The sequence below is a fragment of the Mirounga angustirostris genome, unplaced genomic scaffold, assembly GCF_029215605.1.
Source record: "Mirounga angustirostris isolate CCGP_5_RB_7025 unplaced genomic scaffold, mMirAng1.0.hap1 SCAF_1, whole genome shotgun sequence".
NCBI lineage: Eukaryota > Metazoa > Chordata > Mammalia > Carnivora > Phocidae > Mirounga > Mirounga angustirostris.
Genome location: NW_026991709.1, coordinates 46,729,617 through 46,753,205, shown reverse-complemented (window position 1 = coordinate 46,753,205; position 23,589 = coordinate 46,729,617). Strand labels below are relative to the sequence as shown.

Sequence of the window (23,589 nt, the reverse complement as noted above, 5' to 3'; positions counted from 1 at the left end):
CTTCAATATACAATTGAAAAAGAATTAATGTCATGATTCATTTAAAATTGCTTTCAATATATTACTCAACTGCTAAAAAACTGCCAATAGCACCTTGCTGTCTATAACATTAAGTTGAAATCCAAACCACACTGCTTGAATTATAAGACCCATTTATAGGGCGCCTGGGTGGCTCAGTTGGTTAAGCGACTGCCTTCGGCTCAGGTCATGATCCTGGAGTTCCTGGATCGAGTCCCGCATCAGGCTCCCTGCTCGGCAGGGAGTCTGCTTCTCCCTCTGACCCTCCTCCCTCTCATGCTCTCTGTCTCTCATTCTCTCTGTCTCAAATAAATAAATAAAATCTTAAAAAAAAAAAAAAAAAAGACCCATTTATAGTCTGGCCCCATCTTATGTGATCACCCTCCCCTCCAGGGCTGCAATATCTACCACTTGCACAACTGCCTGTAGAGGGTCAGCACTGCTCAACAAGAGCCAATCAGTGACGCCATTCAATCCAGGGTTCCTTTGCTCTACCACCCTCCTTCCTGGAATTCTTTAATTACCCTTCAAGGTTCAGATGAACTTTAACCTCTGTTATGAAGACCTTCCAGATATTTCTAGGCCTAACATACTTTTACAAAAATTCTTCCTTCACCAAACATAGCATCCCAACTTAATTGTTTTTTGGCTTTTGTTCACTTGTTTATCTACCCATCAAAATCTGGGTAGGGTCATGCTTTATCTTCTCTGCTTCCCTTGCCATGAACTCAGTATAGTGATAAATAGACACAGAAGATGCTCAAAAAATAGTTGCTGAGTGCCTCTTTAAAGAATATAATAGATGCAGGTCCTGGAGTCCCGGGATCGAGTCCCGCATCGGGCTCCCTGCTCAGCAGGGAGTCTGCTTCTCCCTCTGACCCTCCCCCCCCTCATGTGTTCTCTCTCTCTCTCTCTCAAATAAAAAAATAAAAAAAAAAAGAATATAATAGATGCAGTCTAGGCCTAACTCTTTTTTTTTTTTTTTAAGATTTTATTTATTTATTTGACAGAGAGAGAGATAGTGAGAGCAGGAACACAAGCAGGGAGTGGGAGTGGGAGGAGCAGGGAGCCCGATGTGGGGCTTGATCCCAGGACCCTGGGATCATGACCTGAACCAAAGGCAGACGCTTAACGACTGAGCCACCCAGATGTCCCTAGGCCTAACTCTTGTATAACTATAAATCATACCACACACTCACACACATACACACACACACACACAGAGTATTCCCTTTAAATATTCCACTTTCTTCAATTAAGAAGGGAAAATATTGTATCTTTTTTACCTACTTAATTACATTGCAATAAACAAATATTATGAACAAAGGTGTTTTTTTTTTCTCCAGGAATTTTAATAATATTTTCTCATTGGCACTACCTAATTAAAGAATACAAGCCTTTTTATCTTCTTGAGAGCATAAATGTTTTTAAATGTCGTACAAGTGGAAGCCATGCATCAATGCCAATCAGCCTCTCACCCATCCTACTACTAACATATTGGCATAAATGACTGCTGATAATCCTCATGCACAAAAAGTGCTATTAGTTATTGAAGGTCACCATGACTAGATGAAAAGATATTCCACTTAGCCTTTGGGGAATAGATTCCCATTCCTGATCTAAACAGTTGAGATCCACTGTTTTTCATTTCCTCTTGTAATTGTTGGTGAGTGTACATGAAAGCCTGCATGTGTACATGTATAATGTGTGTGTGTGTGTGTGTGTGTGTGTTGAGCAGGGAGGAGGGAAGAAAGAAAAAGAGTTAGACATCTGTTCCATAGGTTTTTAGTAAATGGTAGCCATAGATAGAGGACAAATGGATGGATGGATAGATGGATGCATACATGCATGCATGGATGGAGACTGTTTTAACCAAAAGTCAGCACCTCTCAGAGGTGAAGTGAGACCTAAGCCACTTTCCTATTTTGAGTCTATTATATATTTAGAAAAAGAAAGAAATGCCAAATTTAAGTTTATGAACTCCTGCTAAATTTTAAACCCTTGCATTCAACAAAGAACTCTTAATCTCCTCAAAAAAAAGGTAAGATGATGAAATGTAACTGGGTTATTTATAAGATAATTATAAGATATACTTAAAAATTAATTTATAGCACGTCCTAAATGGCACAGTATAGTAATGACACAAATTAGCAATCAATCCATATGATAAACCTGTACTTCTGTCAATCTTATCAGAGTACATCAGCACTTGAATACAAATCTCAGAGTCTAAATTTGAGATCACTGAGAGTCAACATCAGTTGACTGATTAACAGTTGAACAGATTCTCGAGTTTCCCAGTGCTAATAAATGGGTTGGGACTTAGACATTCTGCCATCACTAGGGCAGTAACCATTTGGAATAACTGAAAGTTTTAAAACTCAACTGGAGCAGTATTCATTATGTTTAAAAAGCAATCAGCACTATTTTAAGTTATGATTTGCCAAGAAGCTACTGTTAGGCCATAACTGATTGCTTGAGAAGGGACTCTGCTCTTGAAGCTTTTATTCCTCAAGTCCGTGGGCTGTCAGAGCAGTATCATGACAAAGTTTTTCCCATTTTCATGGTTAAATATACGCCAAGGGGAAATTTCCTTTGCAAATAATATTTATGGTCAAGAGAATTAAAGAAACTTGATTAAATGAAAGAAAGAATAGTTTCTAGATCAAGACTTAATTAGTATTCACTTGATTTAAAAGCACAAGGATATAATCTATCACTGTAAATAGCATCTTTCCCATGCATTTGTCTCAATAGAGCTATGAAATAAATGGCACATAAAATGAATCAAAAGATAACAGTCAATGCATGGAAGTAGTCAGGTAATGAACGATCATTACCTCTTTCTCTTGCTGGATCCATCTCCTGCTGGATGAATCCAAATTCATCCTCATTCATCAGGTTTATGGAATGTCTACTCTGTGTGGAGTATTACTGTTCCAGCCCTCACACAAAATCTCAAAAAGTCCAGGAAGGAGGTTTGAGATATCAAGGCAGAGGGCAAGGCAGAGTGATTGGCACATAGTAGGCTCTCAATAAATGGCAGCAATTCCTTCCTTTTCCTTCCCATTCCCTGGATCTTCTTTATATAAGTGGCATATTTGAGCTGTGAACTTAAATCAGAGGATTGAGAATATGTTTGATAAAAGTCTTAAATTTATGTCATAATCTAAAAACATAAAGAACTTATAGATTCAAAAGTTGGCAATAAATGAAAAAAGTTTAAAACATGGTATGACAGGATTTTAAGTGATCCTTTCAATGTGGACTCTATCAATGTTATTGTTGTTTTAATGCTTATAGTGCCATAAATAGAGAGGGAGAGAGGAAGGAGAAGGAAGGAAGGAAGGAAGGAAGGAAGGAAGGAAGGAAGGAAGGAAGGAAGGAAGGAAGGAAGGAAAGGAGGGAGGAAGGAATGAAAGGAGGGAGGAAGGAAGGAAAGGAGGGAGGGAGGATGGGAGGGAGGGAAGAGGAGAAGAGGAGAGAGAGAAAATTGTACAAAGCAGAAATACTTTCAAGTTCTGTAGTAGAAAAGGCACCATATTCTGTCCTGAGCTCTGCCCCAACTGGGTATCCCTGAACAGAATACTACACAGTGTGGCTTTCACTTATATGAACTATAAGATGAGGTGGCTGACCAGATTTTCTCCAGGATCTATTCTCACTTCACCATCCCATAGTGCAAGCCCAATGAACTAGGTGGCAGATAAGAGAGATACAAAGTTCTATGCCTCTGTGTTATAGTGTTTATCCCCTAAGTTCAAATCCTACTACAAGACACTGAATAGGATTTCTACCAGAGTTTGCTGGAGTTAGTCTACAACTCAAACCCTGGTGCCACTATTTACTAGCTCTGATATTGGACAGGCTACTTAAGCTCTCTGTTCCTCAGTTATCTATCCCGCAGGGTCATTATGTGGATCAAAGTTGATATCATATGTAAAACATATATTGCATGGCATCTATTAAACATTAAATGTGTCATCTACTATTGTTATTATAACAAAGATGTAATACAAACAAAACCAGCAGAGGATAGAAGGAATACATAGAAGCAGTACATGATGAAAATACTTAAGTATGTAGTTGGTCATTAGGAGGCTGGTGATCGGTAAGCTCAATGACACAGTAATCGGATATGGTTACCAGAAAATGCTAGGAAAACGCAAAACACTTTACACGAAGTCTGTAAAGGGGAAAATAATCCTGATATACTGAAGTAATTTGTTCATTCTGAGCACGAGACTTTTAGAAATAGAGTATGAAAAGACTCAAATTATAAAAATAGGAACAGTTTAAGATGCAGGACAAATTGTCTTCAAATATTTAAGAGTCTCATGCTCTACCGACTGAACTAGCTGGGCGTCTTCAAATATTTAAAACACTCTCATGTCAAAGCAATGTATTTATTCAATATGACTCCCTGGAAAGACCAGGAATAGTCAGTAGAAGTTAGAGGAAGCCGGTTTTCAGTTTGGAATGGAATGGACTTGTTGGGGAAGTAAAAAATCCCTGGAGCTATTCAGTACTGACTAATGACAACTGGACGTGCAAGCACCAACTCCTGGTAAGAAAGTTGAAGTTCTCACTCAAGAGAGAATTCAATCTAAGGGTGAACACAAGACTTTTGACATCCCTTCCACCTGCATTTTATGATGTAAATGTCTAGTAACATACATTGTAATAGTATTTCTCATGTACAGAATGACCCTTTGGCATGTATGCAAGACAATGGTGTTAAATGAGAGCACAGAATTAATATTAAAAGTTCAGATCTCTCCATTAAATTTTTGGCTGGAGCTGTCAACCCATGGCCAATTTAGTGGCTTGAGTTGACTACCAGCCATACATAGATCTTCAATTTAAAAGAAATGCAACAAAAATATTGTACTTTTCACCCATAAAGTGGATAACTAGCTCATTAATGCTCCAAACTATTTCCGTAGTTAGTATAAACCTAGGTAAATTATTCTAATATTAATTATAATTTCAGACATAGTCTGACAGTTCTAATGACATTGTTTAATTAAGCCATTTTTGATTCTTCATGTTTCCCAAAAGAGATATGCAGACTTGTAAAACAGTTGTCTGGGTCACCAATTTACTTTTGACCTCAGGACAAGTCCTTTAACCTGAGATCCAATTATCTATTTAAAAAGGGGGGACAAGGGATGGCAATAAGTAAAGTAAGTATTTTCTAAGGCCTTTTACACTCTAAAATGTGCTTTTATGAAACGATCATCCTTCAAAATAAAACTCAAAGCACATTTCTTATTTCTTTACTTGTTCATCATTTTTCCCAGTGAAGACATCTTCAGCCATAATACAGGGATTTGAAGCCTTCAGTCTATAACATCACCAGTGACTGCTCTGAGGCAGTTTTATTCTGTCCTTCTGGGGTTTGGAAGAAGTTACTTGACTGAAGGAGGGGATTTTACAGCTAGAAGCCATCTTCACATCAAGCAATAATTAACTGTAAATAATGGACAAAGCAGCTTTGGTAACAGGAAAGGAGAGTATAAAAATGTCTCTTTCATAAATACAAACTTGGAATGAGCCATTTACTCTAACTTTACTTCCTAAATGCTTTATTTTCTCAGGTCTTCTAGACCCATTTCAATGAGTTTATATTAAAAGTTTATCCTCATGTGTTGCTATATTTGAGTTTCCGATGATAAAAGAAAACATATAAAGTCAACTTACCCATCAGTTTTCACCCTTAGCCAACTATTCCAATGACATCCTAAACTATACCAGTAACTCCCAACATAAAACCTGTTCAACTGTACTTTGAACCCATAGGTCTTTCTCTATAAATATTTAGCCTGAAATCAAGCTCCACAATTATATTCGGTTGGACTATTTTCTTTAAAAATGAACTACTTAAAAAAAAAAAAAACATGAGATACAAACTATTAGACAAGGTCCCTTTAAAGAGGGACTGGACAAAGTGCTGAGAACAATCTGTACTGGCAGGGGACAAAAAATATGACCTAATAGGTCTTTTCTGTCTCTAATTTCTGTGATTCGAGGATTTTTTTACTCCTGCAGTAATACTTGTGAGTTTAACAGTTTCTCAAAACTATTATTAGTTACCAAGGAAACACAAAATGTTTGCAGAAATAAATAAGCAAATGGACTGGACCTAAATAGCAGGCTTTTCCAGCTTCCCATTTAATAATTGTCGTGGCGTCATATTATCAATTCTTGATTTTCTCCAAGTCATTCTGCTCACCTACTGGCACGCTCACTGGAGACCCACAGCCAAATCATAGCATCCGATGTAAACCAAGAACAGGAGGTTCCTGGATCAACAGGAGAGTCTCTATTAAATGTAGACTTTGCTGCTTCACTTGTTGAGGAACAAAAACTATAGCACTGTCAGTGGGACATCAGGTAGTGGTTGGCTTTGTGACCACCATTTCTAGGGACAATATGCAAATTGCTTTTAAATGACCCACTGTCTACAGAAAAGCAATGAACATGATTAAAATATATAAAGATAAAAAGACACAATATGCATATATGGCCCATAGTGGGAAAACACAGATGTTTTATAAATGTTTATAAAAAGACTAAAAGGGAACATAGTGTGGTTGACCCTTAAACAATGTGGGGATAAGGGGCACCAAATCCTGTGCAGTCAGAAATCTGCGTATAAATTTGTCTCCCCAAAACTTAATTACTAATAACCTACCATTGAACAGAAGCCTTACTAATAACATAATTAACACATATTTTCTACCCGTATTATATATTGTATTCTTGTGATAAAGTATGCTAAAGAAAAATATATTATTAATAAAATCATAAAGAAAATATACTTACAGTACTGCACTGTAAAAAGTCTGCATATAAGTGGACTCATGCAGTTCAAGCCTGTTTAAGGGTCAATTGTACCTCTAACTGTTAATAGTTGGCTGTATTCACGAGGGAGGGCTAGATGTAAAATGTCTTTTCTACTTTTCTGCATTTTCCAAATTATCATGGGCATTGAACTGTTCTAAAATTGATTTTCAAAGCTGCAAAAAATCATCTTAATAACAGGCTTCTCATTCTCTAGTATTACTACTGTATTACCACTGACACTGTTGCTATAATCAGCCTGAGTTCGCTCTCAAAGGCATTAGTCCCTGTTGTAAAATCAAAGTCAGCTGAAGTATGAATAGGAATAGTTGAAGGGCTTCTGGAAACTTCAAGGACTACAGAGGACAGGAGATTTGGGTTGCAGATAAGAGCAAGTGGATCTCTATGCAAATCCAGGTTCACTGTAACCCATTAATTGTTGGTGGAAGGTTCTAGGTGCGCAGTGCACGTGCTGTGTGCTGCCTGGAGATGCGGTAGGTTTTGTGTGGGCGCTTATTTTTTTTTTTAAAGATTATTTATTTATTTGACAGAGAGAGAGAGAGAGAGAGAGCAGAAGCAGGGGGAGCAGAGGGGAAGGAGAAACAGGCTCCCGAGTAGGAAGCCCCACGACAACGACAACAACGACCATGACGATGAGCCAGAGGACACGGGGCTCCATCCCAGGACCTTGGGATCATTACCCAAGCTGAAGGCAGACACTCAACCAACTGAGCCACCCAGGCGCACCTTGTGTGGGCACTTATGTGTACAAAACTAGGCAGAAGACACCTGGGCAACAGAAAGAAGAGTGAAAGGAACAGGTTAGAACACTGATTGTTCAGAGTGCCTGGCTGGCTCTGTGGGTAGTGTGACTCTTAATCTCAGGGTTGTAATTTCAAGCCCTAAATTGCGCATGGAGCTTACTTAAAAAAATAAAATAAAATGCTCTTAAAAAAAAAAAGAAAAAAAGGAAAGTGATTGTTATTGGCACGGAGAGAAGGCGCTTTTGCCCTGAGACATCCTTTTTGGCTCTACGTTCTATAGCTGCCCACCGGTGGTGCTCAGTCCCTTCCTCTTAAGTTGTGTAGCAGCAGAGAGATCAGCGCTGGATACATGGCAGGCTAGCCCAAGGCTCACAGACAAAGCTGCTTTGCAAGAAGCCTGCCAGTGAGGTATCAGAATGTTCCCTGAGGTGGAATACTTTAATGCCAAAGGCTCACACTCTGGCTAATCCAACTGCAGCCTAATGTAACGCAAGCCTACAGAACTTTTCCCCATGCCACCGTGGATCTGTCCCCACTACGCTCAGCTTCTCATACAGGACTATGCCTGTGATAAGAATTGTTTTCCTTTGTGTGTTATAGTGTTTTCACATACACTATTTTATAGATGCAAAGGAGCAAACATATCACACTCAAAAGTTAGTGTTACTATCCCATAAATTCCAACAGAGCTTCCAGGGAGCGGTGCACATCACCCCTTAACTGATGAAAGAAGCATTAGTGAAAATTGGGGGCAGCTGGGAAGAAAGGTGCAGTTAATTAAGAATACTGTTTCTCTTGCACTTATTTGGATGATTAAAAGACTTCACCAGTCACAAGAAGAAACAAAGGCAGGGAGACAGGGCATGAAAGAAAGAGTAGTCATTTCACAAAGAGAAACTGGCTTTGACATTCTTGGTAACATGTTAATGGTATTTTTAAACAGTTAAATGACAATATTGGGTACATTGCTAATAACATCGGTTTTTGTGGTCACTGTATTGAACTCCTGGCATTAGCTTTAACCACGGGGAAATTGCTGATATTCAACTGGTTTTGACTATCTAACAAGAGTGATTCATATAGTTCAATTTAATCGATATATTCTAGTTTCCACCCTTCTTCCTCATTAGAAAGCAATTAGATTGGTAGAAAAATTCCTTTGAACCATTTCCAAATAACAACTTAAAGCTACTGCTGATTTAGATCATAAATTTAAATTACTCATTATAGAAAGGACTTTAATTTGTAGTTATAATTGTTTGTAGGAAATTCTGGATTATAAAATAAGACGAGTCATATAGCAATTGGACAATAAAATTTTCAGTAAAAAAGGAAGTAAAATTTTCTCAGCCAAGACTGAGGCACAGTGGTCATAACTCCATTCTTTTGTTAAATACACGTCAGAAGCCCAGAAAACAAAAATTACATCTCAAAGAGAATGTTCATAGGAAGGGAAAAGGAAATAAAAGTCTACTTGCGGACTCCTGTGGCCAACAGAACATAATACCAATGGCTGCTTGGAGTTTCCAAACAAGAACTGGGGTGCTCTTGTGTCAGATAAACATCCCCCCTGCTCAAGACCCTTGACTTTCATCTGTTGGAAAACTGTCATATTATTCTAATTTTATTAGACCAAAACATGTTGCCAACATCCTCAAAAAAGCTGTCTTAGCTTATATACAAATAGTCTTAGTCTTACATACAAATCCATGATGTCTCCAATATGAACAACTTCCCTAGGGTTATTCAGTGCATAATCAGGGTGGCTCTGGTGGGTGGCCTGCAAAGGTCAGTCTTGGTTTTCCTAGTTTAACATTCAGTCTGGAAAATAAAGATAGAAACTTCTCAACTAAATCCGAGCATTTTTTTAACTAACACTTCTGAGAGATTCTGAGCAAACCATTAAGAGAAGACTAAGGCTGTATTCATAAACACTGGTTCAAATCACTACATTTGCTACTTATTAGCAGTATGACCTTGGTCAAGCCATTTTGCCCTTCCAAATGTGTTTCCTCATCTGAAAAGTATGACTAATACCACCTTACAATGATGGAGTACTTGTAGAACACTAAGCACAGTGACTAGCATGAACTAAAAAGCTCAACAAATGTTACAACTGGTTCCTGAAGAGTGGTATATATCGTGATCTCAGTCGGAATGCTGAGTCATAGGTGGGTCAGAGATCACTGCTTCAGGGAGTAACATAGCACCAGGCAAGGCACACAAGGAGTTCTAATCCTCTTTTCTCTTGCTTCATAACCCTAGACGAGTGTTGTATCCACTTAATTTCTCTGTTCTTCAGCTACTACAGTTAAAGAAAAGGAAGAAATAATGCTGACATATTTTACAGGGGAATTGGGAAATCAAAAATATGGAAATAAATGCAAAGCATGAGTACAAAAATGTGGGAAAGAAATAAAATAGTCCAATGTTATGAAACCTCTGTACCTATCAGAGGGGAAAGGAGGCAAAACCAGTTACAAAAATGCTGGCTTTGGGTAAAGATACTTTGTCACCAGTTTGAAGCTGAGATGCAGGTGTTTATGCAACTTTCCAACAATCATTTTATCTCATTGAATGAATCAAATCTAGCATAAAAGTCTCAAAAACATGTTTAATAAGTACAAGGCAAGTATAGGAGACTAAAAAGATTCAACCACACTTTCACAACTATAAGGTAGGATAAAACTAACAAACCAACATCTAAAATGTTAATATGAAAGTGTAAATCAAATATTAAATTTTAAGCTCAGTGGAAGGGTACAGTCATTGGTTTCTCAAAACAGTATATATAAAAAGCAGAAGTTTAACAGGCTTCTCTGTAGAGAGTGATATAGAAGAACTATCAAAGTGAGCCCACAGTTCAGCAAAGATGACACACGTTTTTGTGCCCTGTGTATTTTTTTCACCATTTTCACTAACTATATATTCTCTGCAACCAGCCTTTCTCTACTCCAAACTAAGGAAAAGAAACAAACTGCTTTCATTATTCCTGTTTGACAAAACATATGAAAACAGTAGTTCTATAAACCTATGTACATCATAATAGGAAGCAATCCTATTTTAATGTTTATTTAAAAAGTTAAATAGACTCAAGTCATTAAAACTACTCAATTCATTTGGAGCTTGCAAATAAGGCAGCCACATCCTTAATTTACTTAGCAGATTCACCTAGTTGGTTAGAACTTCAGAGATTACTTCTCTTATTAATGTGCAAAATAATTAGGAGGCTAATTCTCATTTCCCAGAAAAAGAATTTTTAAAAGTAAATCTGCCCTATACTAGAGGCTTAATTCAGTCATATTTGATCAGTTTCTTTTTTCTTCTCATGTCTTTGTTTGCTAGGAGAAGAGAACAAATGGATTAAAACTGGTCCTGAAGTTCTATTTTTACACTTTGTCTTGAAAGTACAGCATAAAACATTTATTTTTTTTAAATAAATACTTTCCCTGACAAATAAACATTAGTTTGAACTACTTTCGTTAAAACACAGGCATGCAGAAATGAGGAACTAGGAGGTTCTTTCAGGAAAAACACTGAAAAAATAAGATTTCATCTGGCCTTCCCATCATCACTTGAAGAATTGTTTGGTAGTTACATCATCAGGAAATAAAATACTATCCTCTGAGGACCCCTACTCTTTACAAAAAAGGAAAGAGAAGGTTTGAAGTCTAAATCACCCTCGGGATGTCTCAAAAAAAAAAAAAAAATCCAAAAAACTAAAAAAGGCTTCTGGCTCCCTCTCCCGCCTCCCCCCAGCAACCAAAAAACAAATGTAACAGAAATATATTTACAAAAGTTTAAATAAGAATAACAGGATGTGCATTTAAGAATCTGAAGCAATAACAGGAGCTTTAAAGCCCCAGAGGGAGAAAAGTTACTAAAGGATTGACCATGACCCCCAATGACTTGGTTAGGCAGGCAGGAGGGCGCCGGCGTCCCGGGCCCGCAGCCCATTCCCCTCCGCGGGGAGCCAGGGACTGACCGTCCGTTCACACGGTCCGAGCGTCGGCGGACCTGGGGCGCATTGCAATCTCTGCTGCACCACCACCACCACCGCCGCCGCCGCCGCCGCCGCCGCCGCCGCGGATCCGGCTGTCATCCGCGCCCCCGCCTCCCGCGCCGCACACGCGGAGCGCCTTATAAGGCAGCGCAGTGACGTAACGCCCTTAGGCCGGGCGCGCTCGGCGCCCCGCTCGCATTGTTCGGGCGACTCCCGGAGCGCGCACAGCCGGCTCGCAGCGCCGCGAGACTGCGGCCCCCTCCGGCCCCCGCCCGGCCCCGGCGCCGGCAGCTCAGGTAAGCCCGGGAGAGCCGCTCAGCTCCAGCAAGGCGCATAGCTGTCAGAGAACCAGGCGGACTGTAAGTGGCTTTTAAAGTTAGCATCACCAACTGCAGACAGGTTTCGAAAAGCGCGTCCAGTGAACTCTAGGTTCAAAACCTTTTTAAACTCACACAAAACTTAGAAAGTTTACTCCAACGGAAAAAAACAGATATGGGATTTGATTTTAAATGACGAGTGCTGGGGGATCACTATATATCACATACTCTCTCCAAGTGAGCCACAACTGAATCCTGCCTGTGTTGAGAAATCTTTGGGAAAGGGTGGTGGGGGGTAGATATATTGTAATACCACAACTCAATCTCCTTATCTCTCCTCGGACTTGAATTCCCTTATGTCTTAGAAGAGCAAAGTGCGAAACACTACCACATGGTAGTGGATTTATTAGTGCCGCTTCTCACTCCCTCCCCTTTGTGAATCTTCATATAAAAGACTAGAAAAACACTGTTAGAAATACATCTTGTAATTAGGATGAATCTAACTTAAAAAGTTGAACACTTAAGCTTCAAAACTTACCAACTCTAATCTGTCTTAAAAGCATTTGCCAATTTGTACATGGACGTGACATAATTTTGAGTTCCAACTTTTTACTTCAACTCCAATCAATGGATAAATGACAAAATGCACTGAAAATTAAAGATAATGCTAGTTTCTCTAGAGTAATATTTTGGACAATGGTTTGTTATGTAGAAATGCTAATTTAAAAGGTAAAGCCTGTAGAAGAATTTTGTTAAACTGTGGCATTTTGAACTTTAAGTTACATCTAAGCCCCGAACAGGCTATTGCTATAAATGGACCCTTACCATATGATAGTTAAACACCTGGATGAACATCTGCATATTTTACTTTTCAGAATAAAAATTAGCAGAAGAGTTAAAAAAGAAAATATGCTATGTCACATTTAAAACATTGGAATAAGAGATGAAAAAACCATCTATCACTCAAACTTTATTTGGTTTGAACATATACTGTAAAATAAAATTTAAGAAATGTATGACAATTATTTCCCTTTTTAAATAGCATCTATATTTAACTTATCACTTGAAACAGCATTTTCTACATGCCCAAAATTCGGGATTTATCTGTTTCTAGTAATTCCTGTGGTTGAGTATTTTAAAGCATATAATATTGGTGCCTACTACTTCTGCTTCATGGAGTTTTGTTTTGTTTTGTTTGGTAATTTTGTTTGGAGCAATGCAAGATTTGGTTTCAGTATTCTAAAAGAAAAATTATATGTTATTTGGTCTGAAGACGGGCTATGTAAACTGCAGGTTAGTATGGAAAAGTAGGATTTCCCTAAAACTATTATTTCAAATCTAGGGAAGCCTACCATAATGAGAAGAAAGCGGGGCCGACACCCAGGTCACTGTGAAGTACAAAATATGCAATAGAAAAGTTGTTTATTTGATACAGGCTGTTAATTGGAAATGGAAAAATTCTTGCTTTGGTAAAAAGATATTCCACTCTTTTGGAACTGATAGAAGAGGAGGGAAACATAAACCATCAGTTACTGTTTCAGCTATACCCAGAGTGCCATCTGTACCATAAACTATAGCTTAACTGTTGAAAATCATAACCTCTATTAAATCTCTAACAGCTGTGTTTCCCAGGGTCTGCATTTTTTTTTAATAGGCAAGCATCATTTTTTTACATCTTTAAATGACACACTTCAATATTCCACACTTTTTTCCATTTATTAACTATAAAGCATGGCTCAAAGAACCAACCACCCATAAGACCCTTTTAAAACTGAAAGTTAAACAAGATTTATTGTGGATACATTACCACACAGTGGGCTCTCTGAATGAGAATTAGTCCTTGGGACAATCTATATGATAGAAAAAATATTTTAGATAGAATGAATGTAAATTTTTACATTTCCAAATAAAGCAAATATTAATTTTATGCTTAACAAATTCATTTCTCCTTTTATGGCAATTAAACTTAAATATGAAGCACTGATATTTTTGTGATATTTTCCTAATGCTGTGATGGAGTCTACAGAAATAGCCAATATGAAAACACAAATCAAGCTTTTTCAAGTCCAGTTGCAATTCCCATAAATTTACCTTCTCAAAAGCCTGTGAATTTTGTTTTATGGTTCTTACTGCCCCTTCTCCCCAGAAAAGTGACTTTGGTAATAAATGGATTTTGAGGTAAAAAAGTGAAAATGGAGAACCAAGAATAAAATTCCATTTTCTTCTTAGGTCATGTTCTGTGTATATCTAATGCTTTAGAGCAAAGTGAATGCTTTTACAAGGTGAATAGAGAAAAAAATACAGCCTCCTCTTTAAGGGGAAAAGGAAGGGAGGCAGGAAGAGAACTATTTATAAAAACTGGATATTGTGGCATAATAACCAGAAGATGTAAAGCAATATTGTTCTCAACCTGCTTCACGTACTGAAATCTGTTGTTCACATAGCTGGTCATTATATTTGAAAAATCTAACACATCTTACCTTATCCTCTTGGGTATATCGTTAATTTTAAAAGATTTTTAAAGTTTGTTTAATTTGTCTTTGACTATGAATGTAGCTTCAATTTAGTCTGGTTAGTTTCTGTAAATTATGTTTCAAATAAGGATTTAAAGATGAAGAGACACTGCATAAGCAGCCAGCATCACACACTTTAAAAGAAATATTTCTATGGCTGCTTCTGCCATCACTACAGTATTTATACGCCCACCAACTCAATCACTTATATTTACTATGTGCTGGTCAGTTTCTACTTCGAATGTTAGGTGCACTAATTCCTAGAGGATCATCCCAACACTGTTGTAAGCCTTCCTACATCCCCTTTTTCTTAAAAAGCAGAGTTGAGATTCTCTCTCCCTGGCTTTCTTCTATACTAACATTACCTCTGATTGGGAAAGCTGAGCAAAACAAAAGTGGAAAGACTCTCCAAGGAAAGCCCCTTGGTTCTTTTTCAGATATGGGAGAAGCATTCCCTTTTCATGTTTGTTCTCTCAGATGCTTTAGCAGATTAAGATAGGACAGGAGCAGTTTTAATTCTGAGCCCCAAAAACAGAGAGTAACACATTAGCAGTGTTCTATCTCCAGTCTGACCATCCTCACATTCCTACTCTGTATTGGTTCCAAAATCAGATTAACTCTTAAAGATACAATTACTATTTTTAATGATAAACTTGAGGAAGGGTGTGTGTGTGTGTGTGTGTATGTGTGTGTGGTGGGGGATAAGGAAGTATGTAAAGAAATAGGTGTGTAACTGTACCATTAGGGCAGGTTAAGGTGTAGCCAAACCCAACTTCTTGTTTCTGTTTATAATTTCTAATTCTAGCCTAAAGGACAGTTTTAACAGTAAAAGAGAACATAAACACTCAACTCCACAGATAGGAATTTAAAGAAACTTGGTAAGTTTTTCTATACGGACAATGGGATGCCCTAGGCCCCAGAGAGTCTACCCACACTCTCTGTCTCTCTCTCTCTGGCAAGGAATGTCCACAGAGCTTTATAGGTGGAAGAAGCCTTGGAAGCCATCTGATCCAAATGCCTCACCTTACAAAAGAAACTGATGTACACAGTGTGACTTGGCTCAGAGACAGTTACTCAGAGGCAGAGCCAAAGCCCCCTGCATTCTTGGGCTACAGCCTTTGCTTTCTCCTTAAATTAGTGCAAGGAAGAGATGAGGGCAGAAGCCCCAGAAGAAGTCTTGGCACTGGAGGTGTTAATTTGGATATAAAATCCATTAAAAAAAAAAAAAGCAGAAAGGTTCAAAGTTCTTGTTAATAAATATAAGCAGTAACAAGGCAAGGGGAAAGGAGGGAGGTGAAAACCAGTAGAGTTCAACCAGGCTATTACAATGGAAGGGAGGTGATAAAAGGAAGACAAAACAAATAATAACTGTACTTAAAGGTCCTCCAGTGGCAAAGCCCACCCTGCTTAGAAGCTGAGTGGCTCCCCAGAAAGAATGTATGCTCTGTGTCAAAGACATTCAGGTCTGAACCACAACTTGACAACTGACCTCTTCTCAGCATCTTCCAACTAAGCATTCTACACTCTCCATACCTCCCCAGCTTGTAGGTTCCCTTTCAAAACTCAGTGACTCAAAGCCTTTAAAACAACCTTCTCAAAAACTGCAGAGGAAGTAACTAATGAAGGTTATAAGCTCCTGGTGATACTTACACCTTGCTTTACTTTCCTTCACACAATGCATTGCTACGTGACATTAAATTACATATTAACTACTTATTTGTCTATTGTCTCCGACACCTTGAGTGTCAGTTTTGCAACCAACTTTATTCCTAGCACCTGGCAAAGTATCTCGCTATAGTTAGTAGGTGTGTCACTGGGACAAGAAGGGTGTTGGATAAATGTACAAACAAATAAATTACAACCTAGAAGCTCCTTACTTTCTAAGAAAAGAGTATTTCTGAATATTATGGGCTAGGAAGGGCCTCTTCGTCGAGATTCTGTTTAGTAGCCTAAAACAAATCTCTGCCACTATCTGAAGTAACCACATAGAACTGACTACAAACACAAAAACCAGGAAACAAACCAGGCTCAAATGAAGTCAACACAGTGAAATCTACTTTACTATACACTACGTGTTGTGTAGGCAGACTAAATCAGATGCTTCTCTGCTCTCTGCCTACCTCCACCTGCCTGCCTCACATTAACTTCCTCCCCCAAATAATGAGAATAAAGGTGGTGAAAGAGTACTAAGTGAATAGCTGTGGGGCATGGAATGGATGGGAAGCAAAATATGGATGAGCAGAGTGTAGTGGTTTTTGTCCTTAGGGAAGGGTAGTTTCCTCTGTTTTCCCTAATCTCTGTGCCTCAGCTGAAGGCCTACAAGATGCAGTGATTGGGCCCAAACAGCTTGTCCTTGCCATAACTAGAAACCAGCAGATTACCTTTTACGAAGCATCACTTTGATTCTGAAGTTTCTGTGGGGAGTTCAGTGAATCTGCCAGGTTTCACAGAAAAGGAGTGATTTTTCTGTATTTCAGTTAGCTAATTCCAATGTCAACCTTTGAAGCCAGCCTAGGGCTTATAACTCTTCTTCAGCAGCAAACATTGACTGAGTTATCTTTCAGGCACTGTGCTAATAAGCACAAGGCAGGACAACAGGCCCAACAACTAAGTTCTCCACACACCATACCATGTCACTAACCTAGGTACACCTACTAACACAGGCCCCATGTTGGTGACAGTGACTTAAGATCACCAGCAGCTCTTGCACAATGCTCCTGTCCCTGTTCTTTTTTTAATAGACTGATAAAGCAACATAGGTAAGACAGGTCAGCTGTACATAAAAATTAAGTGAAGGTAAACAATGTGGGACTGTTAAAGAAGAAACAAAACCAACCAGAACAGAGTCAATCTTTAAGCTTGCTTGTGTACTTACTAATGATACTAAATTGTCATGGACAAATAGTGTTATCTCAATGGTAAGACTAAAGAGTAGGAATAATGGTTCATAAATTCCAAGTTCCCCTCTTCTTCTTGTCTCTACCATCTATTCCCTGGGTAAGCCTCCTGTAGCCTTGGCTTCCACAAACCTAAAAAAAGGAAACACTCATCCACCATAAGCATCTCTCAATACTGGGGAAGGATAGAATAATGAGCAGTAACCACTAAGGGTACTGATTAACTGGAACTAAAGACTATATAAAAATATAAGCTACTGGTCATATCATTACAGAAAAATTAGCTAAAGAAAATGGGAGGACTGTGAGGGGGAAAAGTCCACTCTTAAGCACAGAGAAAAGATTAACAGAACTGTAGTATTTGAGCCTGTGAGAGCTCCAAATCATTGCACCAAGAACAGCCTCAAAGATGAGGTCAGCCCTTCAAGATGGGCAGCTCAGACAGAAGCAAATCTGCCAGATTTACTGTATCTCATGGCCCACCAGTCTTGGAACAAAAGTTTAAAGGTGAACTAAGTTTTTCTCTCTCTTTTTAAAATTCTTTTTTTAATAAAATTCTTTTTTAAGTGAACCAAAACAAAAAACAAATCTCTGAGCAGAAATCATAAAAGCAATGTGAAACATTCATCACATTTGGGCTGACAAGACTTAAGTGACTGCTGCTGTTATATGTGAAGAAAAGGAAGGTGCTGCTTGGCCTAGAAGCTTGAGAAGAGCAGAGAAAGTTCTTTCTTGCTAAAGACAAAGGGCCATGTAGTGAGATGCTATCCAAATCCCTTAGCCTTAGTTTGTTAGTCTGTTAACTGGAAATGGCAGAGGACGTAAATCACTCTGTGGAATTTTAAGAGAAGTAATCCTTTGGGGCTAAAGGGAAAATTGTTCTTTAAAAATAATATTGATTCATTTATTATCAAGATAGTTAAACAGTCATGTTATTAAAAAAATACATTATGTTTGAGGTTGCATATTATCCTTTAGGCTTTCATGGAACTAGATAAATGGGGCAGACAGATCTTTTAGACAAAGGTGTGAATAATTCTGTCAAGTGATCTGGGGTTCCCACTCAATTCCCCTAAAATTATGCCTCACAAGATTCTTCTTACAATCCCATAAAATTCACTGGGCTGGGTAAAGATGCAAAGAATCACAAACAAAGTTAAGATTCTCTGGCTGGACTTTCCCCATCTTGACTTTATTTAAATTTGTCTTCAAGTGAATTCCTCATTTCACTAAAGGGTTGTCCCTCCTCAGAAGTGACAGGAACAAGAGGAACAAAACTTTATTTTTTCTTCTGTTCTAATAATAAGAACAAATTCTGAGAACTTTAGGTATCATTCAGCCCAAGAAAGAGTTCTGTTCCCCTAAGAAATGGTTCTTCTCATCTCTCAATCATTTGGTCATCAAGTACATACTGAATTCAAACCCATGTGGGGGATATAGAGATATTAAATCCTTCATGGAGCTTAGAGTTAGTTCAAGAGCAAAATTAATATCCCAAAACAAATTAGAAAGTGGTATAAAACAATATAAAGTATTTGTGTCACAAAACTATAAGGGCTTTGGGGACTCAGAAAGGGGGCATCAGCCAGACAAGTTAGGGAACAAACATTCAAAGAAAAGATGGGACCTGAAATGTAAATGGAAGCTATTGAATGGAGTATTCCAAAAAGGATGGCAGATTTATTCCTTGGAAGTCTACTATGGAAATGGAATCTGAGGTTAAAAAAAAAAAAAAAAAAAAAAAAGGCTTGAATCAGGATCCAAGCATCTAAACTATGGTTTTTAAATCCAGTGTATGGCCTTCAAAACAACCTGGACTTATGTAGAGAGGAAGTCATCTCTTTAAAATGAAGATTAAATATGACAATAAAGCAATTGGCACAGTGCAGGACCCATAGTAGACACTCAGTGAATGGTACCTATGATTTTTCTAGTTAAGCCAGTCTGCCCACAGGATGGTGCTCCATCATCATCTGAGCTATAAATAGGGTTCCACCAGGTTGAGGCACAAGGGGTTGCCTTAGTACCAAAGAGTGGTGCTTTGTAGGATGCAGTCTGGAAGAGCTCATGTTCTCTTATACCCAGACATAAAGTGAAGTAAAGGATTAAGCCTTTTGGAGAGAATCCATGTATCTAGTGCCTAACCTCAGCTACTCTGAAAAGTGAGGTTATCTTTTATTCTGATTTCCCTGCTAGAAGGGAATCCCTCTTACGAGAAACCCACATGAGCTTTCCAAAGGGTGTTTAGTCACCTGAAATAAGAAACAAGTTGCTGAGTAGTTAAACGACCAAAGAGCAAAAGGCTTATTAAAAAAAACTAGCCTGGAATCTCCCTGTTTTACTTCAAAAGTCCCACCATGCCTGGGAGGCACACAAATAAAACAAATGGGTAAGACCAATCTTAACATTGGCTGAAGAGCTTATATCACATCCTAGCCACAGACAATAAAGAATCCTAGTCTAAGTACTAAGAGTTTAAATACTTCTTCATAGGTGTTAATTTTTTTAGTTTTAGTGTACTTTCAAATTTAGCATAACATTTTAAGTGTCAGACACTGAAAAGATTTATTCCTTTACTTTTATAGCATACTTATATAACCTTGAATGACAGTACTTGACATATAAAGAACCAAAAATAAATCTGAATCCCATGAAATTCCAATTAAGGTCCCATGTAGTTATGAAGCATTGGGACCTAAAATCTCTTCTGATGAAACAAAATACACATTTTTAACATACGAATTTGTAGACAAGGCTATACAAAAAAGGGAGGAAAGGAGTTTAAAGGTTTGTGGAGGTTTTATTCTGTGGAACTGAGATTTGAGCATTATCAAAGGCTTTGTAAACCTTAGAGATCAAATTGTATAGCTTTCCCCATGTTGCAGCTGAGATGAAAGGCAGATAAGGCAAAGTCATAAAGCTAAGTCAGTAGCATATTTTGGTCCAGCATTCCCTGTCCATTAGATAACACAGCTCTTCTTTTTTTTTTTTTTACAGATTTTATTTTATTTATTTGACAGAGAGAGAGAGAGAGACAGCTAGAGAGGGAACACAAGCAGGGGGAGTGGGAGAGGGAGAAGCAGGCTCCTGGCCGAGCAGGGAGCCCGATGCGGGGCTCGATCCCAGGACCCTGGGATCATGACCCGAGCCGAAGGCAGACGCCTAACGACTGAGCCACCCAGGCGCCCCTAGATAACACAGCTCTTCTGAAAGTGGCTTTTCTGTTGTTTGAAAATTGGGGTTTGCTTTTTTTTTCTTTGTTTTCAGCTGTGAATGAGTGAACTTTAAAAGTGAAGAATAGTGAAATCAGTATTTGCAAAAACACTTTTTCAACTACTGCAAATCTGAAATAGTTTGACCTTTCTTGAAATTCAAATCACAAGGTCAGATATAGTCAGGGCAGAAATGGATGGGTATTCATATAGCACAGATACAAGGTATACAACAGCCTTTTCTTTAATTCTGCCACAAACAGATTTCTCACAGAGATAACCATAACTAAATGGATGAAACTTGCTGAGGAACAAAATCAGCAGCAGACCCAAAGCCAAGGGAAGCAGAGTGTAGGGCCACTGCTTTCACCTCTAGCAGGTCTGTTGCTAAGCACTGTAGCATCTTGATTGAATTGCCCCTTACTACATAAGGTTAATATTCTCTAGAACACATTCATCTGAAAAGAACCCAACTTAGAGAAGAGAAAATAAGATCAAACTCTGTGTTCATGCATTCTGTCTTCTCAATACTTGGGAATGGCAGAAAAGGAAAATCTAACCCAAATGCTTGGAACTGTCAGGGAAAATTAAACAAGGCTTAGATGACCAAAATAATTTTAGTTTTTACAGTGCACACAAGGGGATGCAAAACACAGACCACACACACAAAAATGGTCATATACATTCCAAGGAATTCTAGATTAAAATGTTCCCACCTGTCTGTAATTAAACTTTACATATGGCCCATGCTATATAGCTCTCTAAAACATCATGGAGAAGACAGAAATCAGTCATCCTCACGAACTAGGAAAAGTGGGTAAGGGTAGATGGAGGATGTTCACTGTGGTTCATGATCTGATTGTTTGCTCAGCAGGAAGCCAAGCCAAGCATCAACCTTCATCCTCCAATAGCCCTGACCTATGACTACTATTCAGTGCTATCAAATGTTCGTAGTCGCTTTGTCCCTTATTTACTGATTTACTATAGCTAAAATGGAAGGGGTGGGGGTGGAATTCTCTAGGGATCAAAATGTTTCACATTTTACACTTGTGGCTCCTATTTAAAAGCCTGTTTCTCATGGCAAACTGTGTGACTCAGTAGTCACAATAGAATATAAGCCTCTGTTGTTGTGGTTTCTAAATTTCTGAAGTTTTAATTTCCCACTAACAAGTTAGGAAACGTTTGGTTTCCCAAGCATACCATGTTAGCCACTGCCTCTGTAAAGGCAGCCAGACTACAAGGAGGTGAAAACCAGTGAACTCATCTATTCTGGCACATGACTGCTCTCTGCTTTGGCCTTTTATGTTAAATCTGACAAACTGAATGAACACCAGTGAATTAACGTATGAAAGCCAAATAAAAGAGGAAAGCCTTTTTTTTTTCTTAAAGACTTACAGGAACTAGGGGCTTAAAAAAATTTTTTTTTGGCTCAGAATAAGATTTGGAAAAGGATATACTCTTTGTAACCTTTTAAAGGAGAGAAAATTCAAGAAAGAAAAGTAACCTACCAAAGAAAAAGTGTTTAGAGAAAGGAATTATACTAATCTTCCAAAATACCTATTCGTAATATCTGAATGAAAATAACCTGTGATCTGGGAAGAGAAAAAAAAGGGACTAATGGAGATTAAAAACAAAGAAAATTCTGCAGCTACACCAGAATGTTCTTCTAAAGAATCCATGCCTGTTTACCTCAATCCACTAAGACACAAAAGAAACCTCCAAATATAGATGAATTTTGAACAATGAGAAATGCAAATAAATATCCTTAGTAAGATAAAGCACATGCACCCACACTTTTACAGGTATATAGTATTATGCCCTTGAAGTCTGCCTGAGAAAAGGCTGCCTGTTAAAAATATTTTCCAAGAACTTTAAGTTCCTTGAAATGTTCAACGGAAATGGTATTTATGACAAACCCACCTCCTCTGGGGAACATGAGATGTTTTTACTGGCAAAGTCACAATTTTTAAAACCATCCAAAAATATTTATGAATTTATGCCAAATGACTAAACTTGCTTTATTATTACAGTGATTAGGAGAATATTTGTTACTGTCTCATCATCAAGGCTCAAAGTTATCCTGAACCTACACAGAAATACTGTGACAAAACAGAGCACTGTAAGTGGCAGTGATTTTCTGGGCCTTTGACAGATTGCAACTCAGTTACTGCCGGGAGAGGCTGGTACGTAAGATATATGAGATAGGGCTGTGGGTGTATGTCATGGTGGTGAGAAACAGGATTTGGAGTAAAAACTGTATTGGCATTCTGGTTCTGCCAATTAACCAGCAGAACCTTTGGCAAATTATCTAACTTCTAAGCCTCAGTTGGTTTTTTTGTGAAATGAGGACAGTAATACCTGCCTCCAATGACTGTTTCCAGGACTAGCATGGTATATGGCATATAATAATTGTTTAATAAACGGTAACTTATTCATTGACTGTAGAGGGGAAGGAACTACTTATGTGTCTACTGCTTATAGTTACAACCTTAATCCTTAACATAGTATTCAGTTCAAAAGTAGAATAGGTATTTGTTCAAATATTTACTGAATACCAATTAAGTACCCAGTACTGTTCCTGAACTAAAAATATAGTATTGAATAAAACTGACAGTAACTGACCCATTATTGAATAAAACACACACACACACACACACCCCTACCCACTTGCATTAAGTTTATATTCTAGTAGGAGAGACAGTCAATGATCAAATAAGTAAAATACAGTATAACAGATGGTACTAGATGAGGGAGATGAGTGGCTCCCTGGGGAGGTAACCAGTACAAAAAACACAGGCCCTGTTGTGTTCAGGGAACAAGGAAGGTGGTGTGAGCAAAGACAGGAGGAGTCAAGGAGCCAAGTGGGGACTTGGGGAGAGTTGAGGAATGAACAACTGAACACTAAAAACATGGGATGGGAGAAAGAGGAAACTCTTTTAAGGTCAGTACTCTTGGGTGTCTAGCATGTAGTCTGGTTTAAGTGAGAAGAACACATGCTTTGCAGTTAGTGCTCTTTGGT

At 38.3% G+C, this 23,589-nt stretch overlaps 2 protein-coding genes across 8 annotated transcripts in view; one reads left to right on the top strand and one right to left on the bottom strand.

Annotated features, from left to right (window-relative positions):
- The window catches only part of CMSS1 (cms1 ribosomal small subunit homolog), a 380,673-nt gene that overhangs the window by 309,433 nt on the left and 47,651 nt on the right, over positions 1 to 23,589 (bottom strand). The window lies entirely within an intron of this gene.
- FILIP1L (filamin A interacting protein 1 like) overlaps positions 1 to 23,589 on the top strand; it is a 300,285-nt gene that overhangs the window by 229,505 nt on the left and 47,191 nt on the right. Inside the window, exon 1 of one of the 6 annotated variants that reach the window (XM_045902743.3) lies at positions 11,770 to 11,927. The exons of 4 other annotated variants lie outside the window; for them this stretch is intronic. The gene's annotated coding sequence lies outside the window, so the exon portion shown is untranslated. Of the gene's footprint in view, positions 1 to 11,769; positions 11,928 to 11,968; positions 11,991 to 23,589 lie in introns of those variants that run through there. One more of the 6 variants, XM_045902744.3, reaches the window with a different exon arrangement.